The sequence below is a fragment of the Falco naumanni genome, chromosome 5, assembly GCF_017639655.2.
Source record: "Falco naumanni isolate bFalNau1 chromosome 5, bFalNau1.pat, whole genome shotgun sequence".
Classification (NCBI taxonomy): domain Eukaryota; kingdom Metazoa; phylum Chordata; class Aves; order Falconiformes; family Falconidae; genus Falco; species Falco naumanni.
The window spans coordinates 80,002,559-80,022,003 of NC_054058.1; the positions used below are offsets into that span (position 1 = coordinate 80,002,559).

At 39.9% G+C, this 19,445-nt stretch overlaps 1 long non-coding RNA gene across 2 annotated transcripts in view; it reads right to left on the minus strand.

Annotated features, from left to right (window-relative positions):
* The window catches only part of LOC121089062, a 77,958-nt gene that overhangs the window by 23,423 nt on the left and 35,090 nt on the right, over positions 1-19,445 (minus strand). The window lies entirely within an intron of this gene.

The following is a 19,445-nucleotide window of genomic DNA, read 5'->3' on the forward strand; positions in this document are numbered from 1 at the left end:
GATATTCAGCCCACACAAACCAAGGAATTTTCCCAAGGCTATCTGTATGGTGTCAATGTATAATTGCAAAAACTAAAGACATAAATATTTTTCAAGTAATTAGCACCTGGAATGATACTGCTATACAACAGTCAGAGGCTGTGCCTGATCAGTGAAGTATAAAAGGCTTTTCTTGGTCTCGGAGGCAAAGTGCATGTCATGTGCATGTGCCTGAATTTTCTTCCCCCCAAAGCAGGGTGCCCACAAGGCACAAGGCAGGTACTGTTCTTGAAGGACAACCTCCTGAACCTGTGGGTTGTCTGAGGGTGATGGGGGGCCAAAGTGTGTGACCAGCCTGGTTAGCAATGGTCCAGCACAATGACCTATGCTGCAGCCCTGCTTAGCTTACAAGCATAAGTGCAAAGAGGTAGGCTATGTCGTATTAGATACAGCAGAATGAACGTTTTTTTGACAAACTTTAAAGTTTGGCATTTTTATAGGAACAGTCTGATCATAAATGGGAGTTTTGGACGAATGATGTCTAGGCCGTATATTATGCAAGGAAAACTCTAGAGTCTGAATACTTTGGCTTCAGCTTCCATCATGTTATCTTGGGATAGTGACTTGTACGGCTGAAAAAAAAGGTGTGGTGTGTGTATGTCTATAGACATATCTGTATATGCTTGTTTCAACATAGTGTTAAGACCACTGGTTTCTAGACAATAAGTGCTGTGAGGCCAATTCATTCTAATCATGTAGTAGTCCGCTGGCTCTGCAAGTACTGGTCGGAGCTAGGTTAAAAAAAGGATCAGATGGGGCAAAAAAGGCAAATATTATAGGAATTCTTTACAGATCTCTACTGTACTAGGAGTATACTGTGGTTCCAGAGCATTTGGCTACCTGTGGATTACTGAGTACAAAGTCCTACAGCCTATCTTGGTAGAAATGTCTTCTATTTTTCTATCAGAAAAGTTCTAGTATGGAGAATATAAGAACATAAAATTTGTTATGCATCAGAATAATAGCCATGCAATCCAGGATTTCTTCTCTGAAAATAAGTAGGCAGGGACTTTTGAAAAACAATCCATGAGCAGGGAATGGACAGAGTGATAATGGGTTTGAAAACTTTTCATTGTCTTGCAACTCATGGTTGAGGGATTTCCTGAGCAGAAGGCAGTAGGTACATCACCATGGTTAATAGACTCCATGGTTCTTAATTTCAAGAATCTATTAGCTTTTTTATGGGTTTGTTAGAGTTTTGGCCTTCACAATATCGTGTGGCAATGAGTTCCCTGATTTAGTTATGCATTAAATAAAAGACCATTTCTTTTAGTCCTTTAAATCTGTACTTGTTCTTTTTCTTTCTTATGATAGGTATCATGGTCATCGATTGTTCCATATTCTTTTTCACCATGCCATTTATGACATGGAGTACCTCCTTCCTCTGCAATCTCTCTTTCCTCTGCTCCATCTCTCTTACATTAAATTCTTCCATACCTACAGTCACCATTGTCACCTTATGTGTAACTTTTCTTGTTGTATTTTAGTCTTTTGGGGGCAAGGCTGCAACACAGTAGATGAAACAACTACAGATTTATACCGTCCCAATAAAGAGAATATTTTTTTGAAGGTCGTTAAAAAGGGCAAACCCCTGATTTGCTCACTATGGAGCAAATCAGAACTATTTTTACAGGTAGAAATACTCATGCTAATCTCTCCTTCCAATATATCAGTAAGTAGAAAACCTTATTACAAAGAAGAGTATACATCTGTTAGAAAAAGCAGCCATCAAAAGCAATATACAATTCTAAAGTGAAAGCATAGGAAAAGCTGTGAAATAAAACCTCAAATATTCCTAAGATCACACAACTGCACATTCATTTCTCAAAATTTCCATAAAAGCAACACAGACTTTGAGGCCAAACATTTGCATTCATCTTCCATCAACTTCAATAACTGATGTTTAGCAGTAAATTCATGAGAATTGTAAGTATTCAACCTCTGGAAAAATTTGGCCAATTTTAGAATTTAACCCTGAAAACAGTAAAGCTAGTGAATGAGTCACTTTAAAGCAGGTTTTCAAGCATCTAATGGCAACCATGTGGGCCTATGTACTAATGTCAATTCATCATTTCTGTATCCCACTGTTCAGCAATAGCAGCTCAACCCTGAAACTGTGTTGTAAGCCTAAAACCCTATAATGCTCTCATTCAGTAATAGAAAATCTTCAATAAATTGAGCTTCCCAAGATATCAAAATACAGATCAGCAAGGGAATGTATTCTTCCTAGTAATCATAAAGAGTATTTTACATATAATAACCAGGTACAAAAAGTATGGTGCAAACAAACCGAGCCCAAGGACACTTCTGCGTCATCGCAGTGACTTCACCATCCACCAGAGCTTACTGTAATGTCACAGGAGTCTCTGGATGTGTGACCTCATACTACTATAAGTAGCTCATGGCTGTCTGTGCTGTTCCCTTCCTTTCTCTTTATCGTCAATGCTAAGACTAACTTTTAACTATAAAGTGAAATATTTTGATTTATGACAAAAAGGTTAGTTAGGGAAGTTGGGTACTAAATTGTTCAGTGGAATCTTTATCCTTTGATTATGTAGTTGGCTGAGCAAAAGCATTCTGATTCATTCTATTCCAATTTAACTCCCCATTGCAGCTGACCCAAAAGCTGACTTTTTTTTTATGCTTTGTATCCCCAGGAAAACAAAAATTGCAGTTATACTTGTTAATCATGGCATTTCATACTACATGTTTTAAGTTTCTGGCTTACCACACACAAAAAATAGAACAGAAGTCATGCAAATATATAAAGGCTTGATATATTCTATTTCTGAAATCCAGTGTTAAAATTATTTTACTGCCACTGTAGGTTAATCTGATCATTTTTGTAATAAATAAAACATGCGCTGTATTCTGGGACTTTGTATTTAGCTTGATAGTGTAGCCTGAAATGTAGGTGCATCTGAACACGAGGCCTGAACCTATGCTCTTCAGAATGATGCCTGAATTACCTTACTTCTGTATTTGAGCTCTATTTTTTCTTTTGTTTTGAAGTTGTTCTGTATGCTTTCAGTTTTGCTTTATACACATTTACTTTTATATACTGTCAAGCAAATAATGACATAGATAACTTCTTACTACGTCCTTTATAATCTCCACACAGCCCAATTGTTATATTCAGTGCAACTGAATATTTTTCACAAATTATCCAAAGTTCCAAATATAAGCCCACTCTGAAAAGCAGTCCTCATGCAGAGCACATTTTGATGTTTTACATCTTTCTTTCCATAGTTAAGGATTTGGACCAAAATAAGGAGCTCTAAATATACCTTTAAACTTTTGTGGGTTTCAGAGAAGTCCCCTGAATTTGAGGAACTGGTAAGGTTTTAACATCCTTTTTTAAATTTAAATCAGTTCTTAAATTTTAAAATGTGTGCATACAAGAGACACAAAGAAAGAAAGAAAGAGAAAAATTCATGCAAAGATAGTCTGTCTTGGCAGGAATTTCATATTATGTTGCTAGAAGAGTTTGTTTTGCAGGAAAGCAGTCATTAAGATTACCCACGTTATAAAGTTTTTTAAACATGCAGTATGTTGTAGTAAATTTTAGTATTATCCATAAGCCCAGTATGGTGTTATGTAGTCCACAACAGATCTGGGTTGATTTTTTTCCCTTCCAAATGCTGTATCCCTGAATACCCAATATCTGTCCAATCACCTTGATACTTAATGTGCAACAGATTGAAAGGGCAAATTTCCCTGCATGGTTCCAAATGCAGGCTAAAATGATCAAAATCTCGATTTCAGCCTTGACTACTTCATTCTTTTGGACGTGGATATCTCTTCGGTTTCCCCTACATGACAGCAACAGTACGAGAGAGTGAGGGGAAAGAGCACTGAGCTCCCCTGCATCATTTCCATTGTTCTTTCTTCCTCTTGTCCCTCATTGCTTTGTAAATAGATGCATCTTCTCCCTATCCCTGGCCTCCTTAGTCTTATGCATCTGAAGCATAAAGTAAGTCCATCTCGTAATTTAGGATAGTGTCTACGTCTGTGGTGCTCAGGCAAGGAGTAGGAGGTTGTAGGCAGACGGAGAAAATGCATGCCTTGGTGAGGCAATGACGCCTTTCCCATATTGGCCTTTTATGATAAAAAGATGTGGCTACACAAGGATTAGAGGTGGAACGAGTATCTGCATTTGTGTGCATTTATGTACATTATCTAATGAGGGAATAAGTGCTGTGTTGAGTGCTGGATATATAGAATTTCAGTGTTGCCTGTATGTGTTTCTAGTTTACATTGCTGTTTTCCATAGGGTTTGTAAATTATGTTCACAGTGCTCTTCCAGATAGCGATCATACAATGAGGCAATCTTCCTTTTTTTTGTGTGTGTGGGGGTTTTTTTTCTTTTTTATTATTTTAACCAAAGCAGACACGACTTAATGTTTCTTTTCTCAGAGGAACCAACAGAACAGTCAATGAAGCTTTTGGTGGTGTGATGACTTGAGATCAGTTATGATGGCTGGCTCAGTGCATTTCTCCCAGTATCACTTTAGAGTCTCAGGAACATTCCCATACAGTTTTCCCTACCTTGTATGTTGTGAGCAGTTCTGAGAACATGACTTTGTCACCAAGTACTATAAAACCAGGAAATGGGTGAGGGGGATCCTGCCTGCCTTGTGTGACTCTTAGTCCCTTTGTCTTTGACACACCTCAACCTCCTCCTTGAGCAGTGAGGTTCTGGATTTTTCTGTCTGCCCTTGTTTCCATCAGAGCCCCAGTACAGCAAGTGGTATTGCGTCAGTAAGCACTTTGGTGCAAAACTACTCAATCATTAGAAGGGGTATGTGGCAGTGAAGATATTCTAGCTTTTACATTTTTTATCACACCAGGGCTATTTTTTCTTTCTTTTCCACTCTTATTATTAACCTTTTTGTAGAAAATTGGCTTACCAAGAATTTATGAATTAGCAAGTCTATTATAATGATGAATGGTAATTACCATTTAAATCCTGAGTCATTCATCAGCTTGTTCACCATATGTCAGGTGATACAGGAGTGCATGAATACTTGTCTGGTGAGTATTTCTCAACTGATTGTTATATTTGCCTGAACTTTGGACCTGTATGCCAAATACTAGGTGAATAAAAATTAAAATGATAGGGAAAAAAAATTACAGGTAATATAAGGAGAGAGAGAGTGACAGCACAATAAGAGGCAATGCTGATAGTGACACTTATTATACTTATTAGCATTAGTCTTAGACAGTTATTAGCTTTTTTCAATTTAGGAAGAATAAACATGGCTTGGAGCTTTTCTGAAGATACACAGAAAACCTTGTTATGGCAAAAGAGATCCTCATATAAGATTCCTGGGTAAGAAAGTATTTTTAGAAAGAAGTCATGTTTGGGAAAGAGCTTTCCAGCCAGCCTAGCTAGCTGGGTCCAGCCTGAAGCTGCCTGGGAATTTCTGCCTTCATCATATGTTTCTTTAGGAGTGTGAAGGGAAGTAGTAGCTCCTGCCAGGATCCCAGAAAAGGGGTGTCTGTATAGCCCAACCAGCATTTCATTTGATCCTACCCATCTCCTTACTTGATGGTCTTTAATGATAGGGGAAAAAGTGAAAGGGCACAACAGCTGAGCTGTCACTCAGCCTCCAAATCCAGCCCAGGGTCAGCTAATGGGGTAGTGTGGGGACAACTTCGCTTCCTTTGGCAGTGCCAGACATGCCAAGGGTGTAAATGCAAGATTTCTGACTGCAGAGTTCTCAGTCCACCTTCTCACAAAGCTCAAAACAACAGAAAAGTGTCCTCTGGGTCTTCCACAGAAAATCATCTTTTTAGATATGAGTGAGGTTATTGTAACAGGAATGGGTGCACATTATGTGCCTAGTGATAAAGACTCTAAGGACGAAGTTAACATTAATGATTTTAACTTTGACTATTTCTTTTCGTTTTGACGTACTGTATCTCTCTTAGGTTTAACAGCTCATAAACTGAAGCCAACTTTCTGAATGATCATTTAATTCTTGAAATGTAACCATAGACTAGGAAGAAAATACTAAGATATTAATCCTGGCGGCAGACAGCAAACGCTAGACCCAGAAGCTTAATGGTGCTGAGCTGAATGGAACATAACAAGTCTGCTATCCTAACAAAACACAGTCTCTGTCTCTGTGCGGATTGGGAATGTTCTCTCACTATAAGCATCTGAACACAGGCGAACATAAAGTAACAGTTAAACTGAGTAATGTTGCATAGCTAAACTGCGGGGATCTTGTTCAGCTTGTCTAGCTGGAGGAAAAAAAATTAAGAATATTGTTTTAATCAAAGATCTGATATTCTATCAACGCCCAGTTTTCTTCATTGTGCTAAAGTTACGGTTCTGCTTTTTTTATAATTGCCTCCACTTCTGAAAAAAAAAAAAAAAAAAAGTTTTGTATCGCTGTTCCAAAACTATGTATGTGAAGAAAAAGGTTGCTGAAGTTTAGAAAAAAATGAAAGAACCATAGAATTTCCCATTGGATCCTCTCAACTTTAGATCAAACCAAACCCGTGACTAATGGATGAAAACCTTTTAAACATTCAACTCCCTACACAAATTTGGAAAGGTGAACCCAGAGGTAGAATTCACTGCCAGCCTGTATCTTACACTGAGCGTCTTTGTGTACTGCATCTGAATTTAAGTAGAATCAGGTGCTGTACATTAAAATTAGAAATGCTTTCTTCCTTTACTAATGGACCTAATTGGATATAACAATTTTTTAAAGACAGTTTTTTTGTGTAAATGATAAGATGCTCTTGGTTCAGATACTCTTGGAAATAGAAGGGCAGCAGATGGAAGCACAGAGAAGAAAGCTAGTAGCAAAATTAATTTGCAATCTCAAAGGAAGAAAAATGAAAGAGGAAACACAGTAGAAAATTTTCTTCAGTGAAGTTCTAAATAAAAATAATCAGAAACAAATAAAGCCATGTATCCCTAGGAAAAAAGATTAGGATTTGTGGCTATCAGTTTCGGCAGTAGACTTGGAGAGTAAGTTATTACTCAGACATAAAGAAAGATATCAGAATCATTCCCTAGCCTCTTTTGTATTCTGTAAAGTTTAAGCAGTCTATAAAATAACATCTATTTTTTTGGTGGCTCGTAAGTCATTACCAGTGGTTTTGGATGCCTGCAAAAGCCATCCACCATTCAGCCCTACATAATGAGCCACAAATCTGGTAAAGATAACACTTCTGTTTCTGATTGAGGAAAAACATAGTGTAGTAATCAGGTGAGTGTTCTTTCAAGGAAAACACTAAAGAGAGTCCTGTATGGTGGCAGATACTGTATCCCTGGATCAGCAAAAAGAGCAAAGATTCCCATTGACGCCTCCCACTGGAGGCCCCAGTATTCCTAAGGCCGCCTCTGTATGTCAGCATGTGAAGTTGATCTTTCCCAGCTGACGCTGGGCTGAAATTTCTTGGAAGCAGCTGGGGTGGAGATGTGCCAGACAACCTTAAAAAATAAATCAGTTACAAGTGAACCAGGGCAACCCCCAAGGCCCAGAGGTAGGGCGGGTGTTTTGCTACATGCATTACTAATTAACTGTGAAAAGTTTTGAACGGTCCCAAAATTTTTTGTGAGTACCAGCTACCTTTTATAAAAAAGGCCATAAAAAGAAGGTAGAAACCATGGTTCCAGTAACTGAAATTAAGCATACCAGAGTTTGGAGGTTGGGGGGGGGGGGGGAGGGGGGGGGGGCGGGCAGCCCAACCTACGACCAAACCTGCTTGAGTTTTTATTTTATTTTTAACTGAATGTGATTCTTCATGTCAGACAGAATGTTCCTTATCATAACTCATCTGACACAATCCAGAGTGATGCAACATTTTTATAATGCTTATTTCTTTTTTTGCCCATTCCCCAGTAATTTTTTCCAGACAAAAATTACTTCAGCCTGCAGAAAGCCTTTGGACTCCGTCCTAACTAGCCAAAACTTAACCTGTAATTAGGAGTCTTGAATCACTTGGAAAAACAGGTACTCTTTACTCTACCTTGAGGTTCATGTTACAGTAGGGAGTGAGTATTCCAGACCCTGCATATTCGAAGTTCAGGGGCCTCAGGGGAGAGTAGGAATTGTACTAGAACAGCTTGATTTTGGCTAGCGGAAGTAAAATAATCATAGTTTTCATTTTATTTTTTTTTAAGCCATTTGAGACGCTGCAGGAGTCTCAAATTAAACAAGTTTTATCAATAATAAAAAAATGAATTGTGGGTTTTTTTTGCAATACCTACGATCTGTGAAGGTTAGGAGCTGCATTATCCATTATGGCCTGAATATATTTTTCTGGCTTTTCTGGACAACATTTTTAAGTGAAAATACAGTTTATTTGCATCATGTTATGTAACAGTTGCAGTCTAAACACTTTATAGTACATGTCATAGAGGAAGGAGATTCCTGCAGTTGCCGGTCTCTGCCAGAAACAGCTATCTCTCGTTCCATGAAGACACAGTCCATTGATTAAGGCTGGGCAAAATTTCAATCGCATGCTGTTTCTGCCAATAGCCAGCTTAGCTGAGCATGACACATGGATGATTATAGCTCACGTTCACCTCTGAGATGATAGAGAACAGAGACGTTTGAACCACTGAACCACTGAATTGGTACTAGTCGATTGCACCAGACACTAACTTTTCTGTTCTTTGACCTGTCTAGCTGGTAGAGCGATGTAGAGGAGTTATAGAGGACTGTAGGAAAAGTTTATTTGTAAAAAGGTTGTAATGATTGTTAAAAACATAAGGTATGAAGTGTTAAAAAAAGAAAAAAGGGGGGGGGGAAGTGTAGAGGAATGAAGCTGGGTTAATTAGCATTGATAATATACAACTGTGGGTTGGCTTCAGGGGTGCTGTGGATGGTTCTGTTAAACGGTTGATGAATGGTGATGAAGATTTAGTGATGAAAAGAGAGCAGCCAAGGAATAAGCAGAGAGAATGAGTGCCTGGTGTGAGGAGAGGTCAGAAGGCAGCAGATGGACTGGCATGAAGAGTGTGCTGGTATGAGATGGTAAAAGACCTTGTTGCAGCTTGATAGTTTGGAGGGTGCTGCGACAGAGCAATGAACAGGGCTGAGTAGGTGCCTTTTGCAGTTGATGGAAAAATAATTTACTAAGCCTGGGCTGCATCCGTGGCTGATACTCAGCTGTACACTTGGAGCTGTGCTATGCAGGACCTGGAGCTACCTAGAAGCAGAGACTTTAAGTCACCTTTATTTCCTCACTGGGGTCTTCCTGGGACTCTGTCTATTGTATTTCTGGTTCTTTAAAGCTTTGAGGGACACTGTAGGCTGATGGCAGTCACAGAGTGGAGTGCTTCAGCCGCATCCTTGTGTCCCTCCTTACACTGTGTGCACTGGCAAGCAACGTGGTGCAGGTGTTAGAGCCCAGAGCAAAGTAGGTGCATTGGAAAACAGCCTAAGGTGCGCAGCCTCGCATAACAGCACGTTAAGAAACACCTAATTTCCTTGAGGAGCCCGTGTGTGTTCCTGAAAGTGAATGTGTGTGCGTGTAATACTATATTGTGTGTGTATAATATGCATTTACTCTATATTTTAAAAAATAAAATATAAATTAAAAAAAAAAATTAAAGAAAAGCAGGTGCTCAGTGAAAGCCAGATACAGATTCTGAGCTTAGCTTTCCTAAGTAGATGAAAAGGGGTGGAGGGGAAAAAAAAGTTATTAGATTAAATTGAGATTCGGTCTGGGGGGGCTGTATGCAAAGTCAAGCCCAAAGAAGATTTTTCTTTGTCAGAATTCTTGCTGGTGACTGCAGCAGAAGAATCAGATTTTACTGGATTTTATAAATATTTATCCTCTTTCCTTTTTTTTCCTTTTTTTTTTTTTTCTTCTGCTTTGCCAAAAGGCATCAGGATGTTTTCTAATCAAGGTGGAAATGTGAACAAGGATTTTATTTCAGGAAATCTTCTCTTGATAATAGAAGTAGACAATTACTATATTTTAAGGATCCATTCAGTTACCTAATAGACAGTACATAAACTGGTGTATATGACCCATAAATTCAAGATCTGTGGGAACAATAAAAAGTGATAAGAAGACAGAAGTTGACTTGCTGAATTTAAGCTAAAAATTCTCACACTTGCAGCACTATTTTAAGGGAAACAGATTTAATAGTAATCTCACATTTGATACTTGCAAGGCATGATTTTAACTAAAATATATCACTAGAAAATCAATTGAATTATTCCTCCATTTTTCAGAATGAAACCCTGACAGCAGCCCATCATTTCATTTTAAATTGAACAGTTGTTACAGAAAAGAAGAAATAAATATTCAAATCTGTGGTTTGCTGGAATTACTACAGTGTATGTAAACAGAAGCGGGTGGATTTGCAAGGGCTATGAAGGGAAAACACAACCTAAAAATTAATATAGCCTACAATGCCTTGACTTACTATAATACCTACCAAACCATCTTTAACAGTAGGATTTAAATTGCAGAATTGACATGGCGAGTTTCTAGACCTTGACTTTGCCTGGTAAGGAGATCCCTGATGTGGAGGGGACTATTACTAAGATTCTGTAGTTATCCTCTGCATTGAATGAAAAAAATATTCATGCCTTTAGGGGTTGTGGGTCCTTGCTGTGATTTACATAACTTACTGTGAGCAGCCATGGCAGACACCAATTATAGAGAACTTTGGAACTGCTCTACCTGTAGCTCCCAGTGGAAGCCATGTTTCTGTTGTATTAAATCTGTACAGAAATGACAATGGGGGGAAAGGAAAAAAGAATAAATGGTGCTGTGAACGTTATAAGTAAACCTTTGGGAACAACAATATATGTACTGTGGTGTAACAGATAATGCAGGTTTGCTCAGCATTTCAGAAAGCATCCAAACCAAATAATAATAATAATAAATAAAACCAAACCAAAAAAACAAACCAAGAAATCCAAAACAGAGAGCAGCTGTAATGTCAATTTGCCTTTCACAGCCACCGCAGTTTTGTCAGACAATAATCTAGAAAGCTGAAATGATTTCTGTTATGCATTTGGTTTGGAAAGGAAACATGGCCAGGTGAAAAGAATAATACATTTACCAAAGTGTCATCATATACAGTGCAGGGAAGGAATTCTGAATGTCAGCCCAAATAAAAAAACGTGCTGAAAAGGGACTCAAAAGCTTATGGAGTTAGTGGAATTAATATTCACTATGGAAGTCTTTGTAAAATAGTCCACTGTAAAAATGAACAACTCCTCCACAGCCTGAACATAAGCTGGTGACCTGCTGGGACTTGCTGCCACCTCCACAGGCAAGAAGAGAAAGCTGGAGGCACATTTCCATCTCTCCGTGTACATGGCCTGGCACAGAAGGGTGAGCTACTGGTGCTGTGGTGCAGCTATGCACTATATATGGATCAGGGCAAGCCTCTGCCACTATCGTGGGACATCCCCTGGACTTCAGAGAGAGAGGAGAAGTGGCCCTTCCTGCGAACAAGGATGCAAATGTTCTGTGCACCATGCTCTGCTTTGAGTCCTGCTGTAAAGTGATCTCCACCAGCTGGGCCATCCACCCAGTGAAACTTCATCAGCACTGGGTGGACTGGGCATGCTGGGGTGCTTGCAGCTGCCCCTGGGACACACCTTGGGTCTGTGGCCTGTAAAAGTCATGTAGCTCTCTCGAAATATTTCTTTTGGGGTTTTTAAGTACTGACAGGAAGCATTTTGCTGGTGTGTACTCAGTGCTTCCTAGAAGGTGAGAAAACAGCAACAACAATTCAATTTTTTACTTTTGTGCCAAATAAAACCAGAATGTCTTTAAAAAAACACCCCCAAAACAAAACCAAAACCAACAAAAAAACTAACTAAGCAAACAAACGAAAACACAAAAAAACCCAAAATGTCAAAGCTTGTACTCTCAAGGAGAATAGAGGAAAGAAGGTCAGGCTTTCTGTCTTGGCTATTACTGCTGCAGTGCTGCTGGTGAAAGAACGGCATCACAGAATAACAGAATGGTTTGGGTTGGAAGTGACCTCTGGATATCGTCTAGTTCAACCCCCTGCTAAAGCAGCTTCACCTACAGCAGGTTGCACAGTATCATGTCCAGGCCAGTTCTGTGTATCTCCAGAGAAGGAGACTCCACCACCTCTCTGGGCAGCCTCTTCCAGTGCTCTGTCACCCTCAAAGTAAGGAAGTTTTTCCTCATATTCAGGTGAAACGTCTTGTGTTGCAGTTTGTTCCTGTTGCTCCTTGTCTTGTTGCTGGGCACCACTGAAAAGATCCTGGCCCCGTCCTCTTGACACTCACCCTTGAGATATTTATACACATTGATAAGATCCCCGCTCAGTCTTCTTTTCTCCAAGCTAAACAGGCCCAGCTCTTTCAGCCTTTCCTCATAAGAGGGATGTTCTAGTCCTCTCATCATCTTCATAACCCTCCCCAGGACTCTTTCCAGTAGTTCTCTGTCTCTCTTGAATGGGGGAGCTCAGAACTGGACACAGCGCTCCAGGTATGGCCTCATGAGGGCAGAGTAGAGGGGAAGGACAACCTCCCTCCACCTGCTGACCAGCTTCTCCTCATGCACCCCAGGATCCCACTGGCCTTCTTGGCCACCAGGGCACACTGCTGGCTCGTGGGCAACGTGCTGTCCCCCAGAACTCCCAATTCCTCCTCCGCAGAGCTTCCTTCCAGCAAATCAGCCCCCGGCCATACCGATGCATGAGGCTGTCCCTCCCCAGGTGCAGGACCCTACGCTTGCCTTTGTTGAACTCCATTAGGTTCCTCCCTGCCCAACTCTCCAGCCTGCCCAGGTCTCACTGAATGGCAGTGCAGCCTCCTGGGGGATCAGCCGCTCCTCCCGGTTCTGTATCATCAGCAGACTTGCTGAGGGTGCCTCTGTCCCCTCATCCAGGTTATTGATGAATTAGTTAAATGGGACTGGACCCATTTCTGACCCCTGGGGCACACCGCTGGCTACAGGCCTCCAGCTGGGCTCTGCGCTGCTGGTCGTAACTCTCTGAGCTCTGCTGTCCAGCCAGTTCTCCATCCATCTCACTGTCTACTGGAAGGCAGAGCAGAAGAAGGATAGGAGCACCATTCAGATAGCCCATGCCTCTGTGTGGGGGTTTATGACTGTGTGCACTCTGAACCTTGGTGTGAGAAGAAATGTTTTGTCCTGCTTCTGTTTCAGCATAACTTCTCAACTGCTACCGTTCCTGCCTGCTTGGGCTGGGTTTTATGCTGAGCTGAACAGGTATCTGCTCATGTCTGTATATTTATGTTGTCCAGGCCTTAATTTTCTTCTTTTCTCTGTTATTTTTTTTTATAATAACCTGTTGACCTCTGGCATCTAGCAAAATCACTTCCACATTTGGAAAGTTTGGAGAAATCCTCAGTGTACTTAATCTTTACAATGTCAAGATAACACTGGACACAGAAGTTACCTGACTTACCTGAGGTTGTGCAGTGAATTTCTGACACAGTTGGAAACTAGGACTTGAGACCTTGTGCTCAGTTCCTTTGCTTTTCCTTCGGACTTGCCCTTTTCGTTTATCAGCTTGTATCAAAAAATCAGGGACAGTGCTCATAACTAAATTAAAAGTAGATCCCACTCTGAGTCTGTCTCCTCTCTTGCATGAATCAAATCAGTCTGCAGCACATAACCTGCAGAAGTGTTGCTTGGCTGCTTCACAAATTGTCATGTGCTAAATTCAAAAGGTCTCAAACCTTTGTGTCCTTCATAAAAGCTAGAACTGATAGCCTACTGTTGTCTACATGCTGTAGACAAAGGGGCAAATCCTATATAGGAGTCATTGACAGATGAAATCCAGAAAGGGCTGAAATAGCTTTGCCAAAATACATTTAGATTAGGATAAAATATTTATAGCTGGTTGCTGCCTTCGGCTGGACAAATGAGCATTTTTGCCTCTGAGCCTTGGCAGCAAAACCAGATCAAGGACTTGTAAGGATGGCAGCTTTGTCTGCACTGAGCCACAGGAGTGTGGTGTTGTGAGTCTAGTCCTCAGGCATCCAGACTGGGGCTTGGGCTCCTTGGTCTGTCCTGGAGAAACGTTTCTGTCCATCTGGACCTTCTCTCAGAACAGGATCAGAAAGGCTCCACATCCATCAGTCCATGTCTGCCCTGTAATGCTGCTGATGAAAATAGGCTACTTTATGTATAGCTTATGCTACGATGGCTTCATTATATGTAGCAGAGAAGTCAGTAATTTTCAGCATTGTATCGGTTACTAAAAATTCTTCAAGTCTAACTGTAATTGAAAACAGGGAAGCAAGTCAAGTTTTGATACATGGCATGATTCCATGGCACCTCACCAGCCTACGAACATATCTCCACCTGTGATTCAGAGGCTTAACCAGTTCACAGGACAGGTGAAGGAAATGATCATTCATTTTGTGGTCTGTGCTCCCTCTCGGTCTCCCTTTGTGCATCACGCTCCTGGAAGGCACTGTCATCACAAAGCATTTTCATCATGTTTTCAGGGAGGACAGGGAAATACAAAATTTGCAGAGGACCTCACTTCCAAACACATGTCCCAGGCTAGGGGGTTAAAGCAGTTCTTTTCTAATGGCCAATGCTTGTAGGCATTTTTCATCTATTAAGTCCCTAATAAAAATCAGCAATATAGTAATCTTAACTAAAGCTATATACATTGTATTCATTCTGCTGCAGGTGTTATCCCATAAACATAATTTCACATTTTTACAGAAAGGAGGGGGATGGTGACTTTCGAGCCACTAAGCATATTTAATTGCTATTTTAAAAATTTAAACACCTTTTTATGTTTCACATATTTCAGATTTTCTGCCTGTCTAAAGCTGAAATAGGATGCTGTTTCAAACATCACCTCATGTTTATGAACAAGGCGAGGTGATCGTTGAGTATATCAGATTCTACTAAAGCAAAAAGAAAATAATTTTATAGAGTGTTATTAAGATTCAAGCCTTGATTTCTTCCCCTTCTAAACAGTGTCCCAAAGACCTGTGGTATCCTCTGTGTTAAGTGCTGGGTTCAAGAGATTAAGGGCAATGACTGGCATCTAGTTCACTTTTATTTCCATTTCAGTGCAACCTCACATCGCTATACATCTGTTTTGTTGATTCAGAAGAGCACTTGAGATGCTTTACAGTTGATTTTGACAAGTGCTACAATTTGATATGGGTAGATAATTCTTGCTGAGATGATTTCAAAAGTACAGAAATTATAATTTTGAGTAGATATTACCTTTCTTTATGATCAGAATTTTCATGTAATATACTGTGCACTTAAGCTTCTTAATCACATTTTCCTTTTTTAAACATTACATTCTTTCCATCTAATCTAGTAAAGTATGGCAAATTAAAATATTGTTCTAAATATATCTTGTATTTTTTTTCCACACGCTGTGGACAGCTCATGCAAAATCCACTTTAAAAAGTGGTCCCTCCTAACCTTCTCCCCAAAACTATTTGGTTTGGAATTTAATTAAGTGGCAAGACAGGACTGTATGGTAGGGCTGATTAATGCACACCTCGGGTGCATTTCACCTCATGCTTCCAGAACATCTCAGGTGTGGATTAATCAGTGCAACCACTCAGTCCAAAATGCCTTAGTGCGATTATAAAATAGGTATATTTAAAAAAATAAAAAGCTCAAATACGACAACATATTCTTACACTACAGAATATCACTCACTAAGATGGAATTTGGAAAAAAAAAAATTTCATTAAATTCCAGGTTTAAACACAACTGAGCTATTTTGCTGAAATGTTTTGCGGGGTGCTGTGAGCGTGTTCTGTCCTGCCTACTCTCTGTTGTCCCCTCTGCACCCTGTTCCTCAGGGGTGCACCAGGACGACAAATCCATTGTCACTCCCTGGTGCCTGACTCCTTCTTTTATCCACTCTCTGGTCTAATGCCTTACTCTCTTTCTTTCACTTTTTTTGTTTATTTATTGTCCTTTGCCTTAGGCATTTCTCCTTGACCTCAGTATTTAGCCGGTATGAGCCTGTGCCTGTGCTCTCTTGCATTGGTGGTCCCCAAGTGCTGCTCAGCACATGAATTGATGAGGGAAGGACCTGTCCTTGGGTAACCTCTGTGAGCACTGTAGTGGGGTTAACTCCAGATTTACACCGGTGCAATTGACAGCTTAAGTAGTCTCAGTTGGAGGCTTTCAGCAGAAAGTCTGGCTTGGTACTCCAAAGAAATATAGAGTAGGATGGGCAGAGAAGTCCTCAAATTTCAGAAGGGACACCCGCTACAAGTTTGTCTTCCTCTAAAGGAGAATGGACTAATTCATATTGAAAAACCGCATGCTTTAGCAGAAAATACTGTCAGAATGTATTCTGAGAAATAACAGTGTTATGTGTCATGAATCCCTGATAACTTATTCCACAGATATACATGAGAAAGCAAAAGCTTCCACCTCGCACCTGCATGCGTCTCCCCTGGAGGCCTGATCCTCCGAATATCTACTGAAGTCAATCGAGAGACTCCCATCGAGTTAGCTCGGTTTGACCGTCAGAGGGGGAACGCTGCACCAGCACCTGCACTGATTTTCAGAGGGCTGTGCTGCTGGCAGGGGAGAGCAGGTTTTCCTGCTTCGCAGAAGGGATTGATCAGTGGAGCCCAAGGACTTCTAGCGATTGCCTGCAGCTCCATGAACTTCAGTGGGTGTCGTGCCCTGGCATCCTCGCAGGTCTCAATCTCCTCTGTCCCTTTGAAAAAATAATTTGGCTGGAAGTCTCTGAGTTTAAACTAGCGGAGTTCTTGAGAAGAGTTTTTTTGTTTTGTTTTGTGGCTTTTCATTTTATTTTATTTTTTTTTAAATTTCTCTCAAGAGAAGAGAATATAGCCTAGAGTTTTTAAAATACCATAGGAAACGAGAAGCTGCTCAGTTGTAGGGGAGTGTGAAGGGTCCCCAAGGAACCCAACAGACTAGCAAAGGGGAGAGAAGTGTCTAGAGTAGTGATGGAGGGAGGACGAAGCAAGCAACAAAAATAACAAAGTAGGGCTGAGGCTAATATACAGGAGGGAGCAGAGGGAATTTAGAGAGCAGAGGGGGAGAGGCATATGTCCAAAAAAGGAGAAGATGATTAGAGCAGGAGGCAGGAGGGGTGGGGATGGGAATGCTAAAAAGCCCAGCTTTGCATCAAACACAAAAAACGAGGGTCTGAAATGGCACACTGTGCTCAGGGGAGTACTCCTTACTGACGCAAGCAGACACACTGAAGTCAGTTATTCATATACGGGCTGAAGGAATGAGCCCCATCTCCACAAAAGAATTTCAGATCCGTGCTCATTGCATTCTCGCAGCCGTTGCTGGGCTGAATTGCCATGTGGCACTCCAGCTCTGCCATCCGCTCCTTACCTCTACTTGCAACACTCCTGTGTGTGTTTTTTTACAGCATGGTTTGCTGGCCACAAAATTTACAGAGAATTCAAATAAAATAAAAAGAAATCTGCTAAAAGACATAGGCCTTCCCCTTCTGAGAGATGCATGCTAACACTTCTGTCTAGCACAAGCTGTATTTGTCCAGATTCTTCAGAGCCGAAATCTGTATCAGTATTTTTAGTCAATAAAAATAGCTGATTCAGCCACAGCTTTTTTAATAAATATATTTCCTTTTAAGTTTAGCTTATGGTGTTAGGTCTAAATGCTAGTGAGTCTAGTTGCAGATTTAAAACTAAATTCTTGAATGTAACTCTTATTTTTACCTCTGCTAAATGCACTTTCTACATTCTTTACTGAGACAAATAGTCGTCTTCGTCATCAGTAGTCACACTGAGGTTTATAGGGTCATTCACATACGTTAGGAATTGTTGAAGAAATAAGTGTTTATGCAGAATCTACCCCATAAATAGCAGAGAAAAAGCAAGTAAGGTAATTCATGCAGGGCTGGTGATATATATACAGGGCTACTCACAAAGTTTCCTCTAGTGTTACATTTGTATTCATATATGTCAAAAATGCAATGTTATTTCTTTTTAAAATAAATTGGAAGCACAAGGCTGTGGTGTATGATTATTTTATTAACTGATAAATCAGTTAGCTCTCAAAGGCATGGAGGAAACATATTTATTTAATTTACAAATAAACTGTATCTATTCCCCATTCCCATTCTTTGTTAGAAATATGCATTACACTAAGAAATTCCAATGTTTGATATTCAGGGATGCTTAAATATATTTTTAAAAGGTAAACAAACAAACACAAAATATTATTTTTTTTTCTAAATCTCCAGACTTCATTGCAAACATAATCCCACACCAATATGAACAAATGTGAGCATTAAGAATCTGTTTTCAGAGGACGCGTGCTTTCATAGTCATGTAACTAGTATTTCCACAGTGGCTTTCTAATTTCAGGCACACAAGTCCATATTTAAATGTCTGAATAGGACAGCCTGACTTTCAACATCGCTGAAAGCTGGTGCTTTCATACCTGCAAGGCCATATATGTCCTTTTCCTCTGCTGAGACCCAAAAGAATGGATATCTGCACCCATGTGGAGATGCCCCTCTGCATTTGAATATCTTGGATGCAGTGTAAAAATTTGAATAAAAGCAGATCAAATACAGTGGGGTTTTTTTTTTCCCTATGAGAAATCACAGGCTCTTATAGAAGATGTAAGAGTTGAGAGCTACTTAGTGGAGAGCGTTCTCATGTCTTTTAAACACTTATCAAAGAGGGTTATTCCATAATTATCCATTACAGGGACAAAAACTTCTTCAATTATGGAATAACTCTTTTTTTATCTTCTCTTAGTTGTAGAATCCCACTCTAATCTCCTATTTTATGGAATAATTTACTATTAAAAATGGATGAAAATGTGACTCTCCTTTATGTTCTCTTCCTATGTATATATATTGAGTAACCCAGTTTAACAAAGGAGAAATATATTCTCTGGTACTGCCTACATCACTCATGTTCTCTCCTGTGCTTAGCCCAAACTGAGTGCTTCTATAGTCATGAACAGCAAACCTGTCTCTGTACACTTGGCATCAGCTGTTGTTGTCTCAATTGCAATTGAAAATCAGGTACCAGTTATGCTCTGTTACATGCAACAGATTTGGGTTCATCTAAACCCCATAAGAGCATCTATGCTATAACAAAGTGATGGAAGTGATGGTGAAGAAAGAGAGGGTAGCACATAATACAGTCTAGAAGAAAACCTTGCAGAAGAAGAAGAAATTAGAAACCTGCAGAGCAAAAAATTGGTAAGGATGTGAACTGTTTGGAAGCTAAGGAATAAAAGCTTATAGCAGAGATATATAGAAAGTAACTACTGAATACTGCTCAGGAAAAGAAAAATCATGATCCTTATGCTAGGTAACTTTATTATTTCAAATAGTCTTCTTGGCAATAGTAGGAGAAGTTATTAGGATCAGATTCTGCATTCCCTATTTCATAAATATTCTAACTGATTTTATTGTGGCTCTGTGTTTAAAAATCTTTATT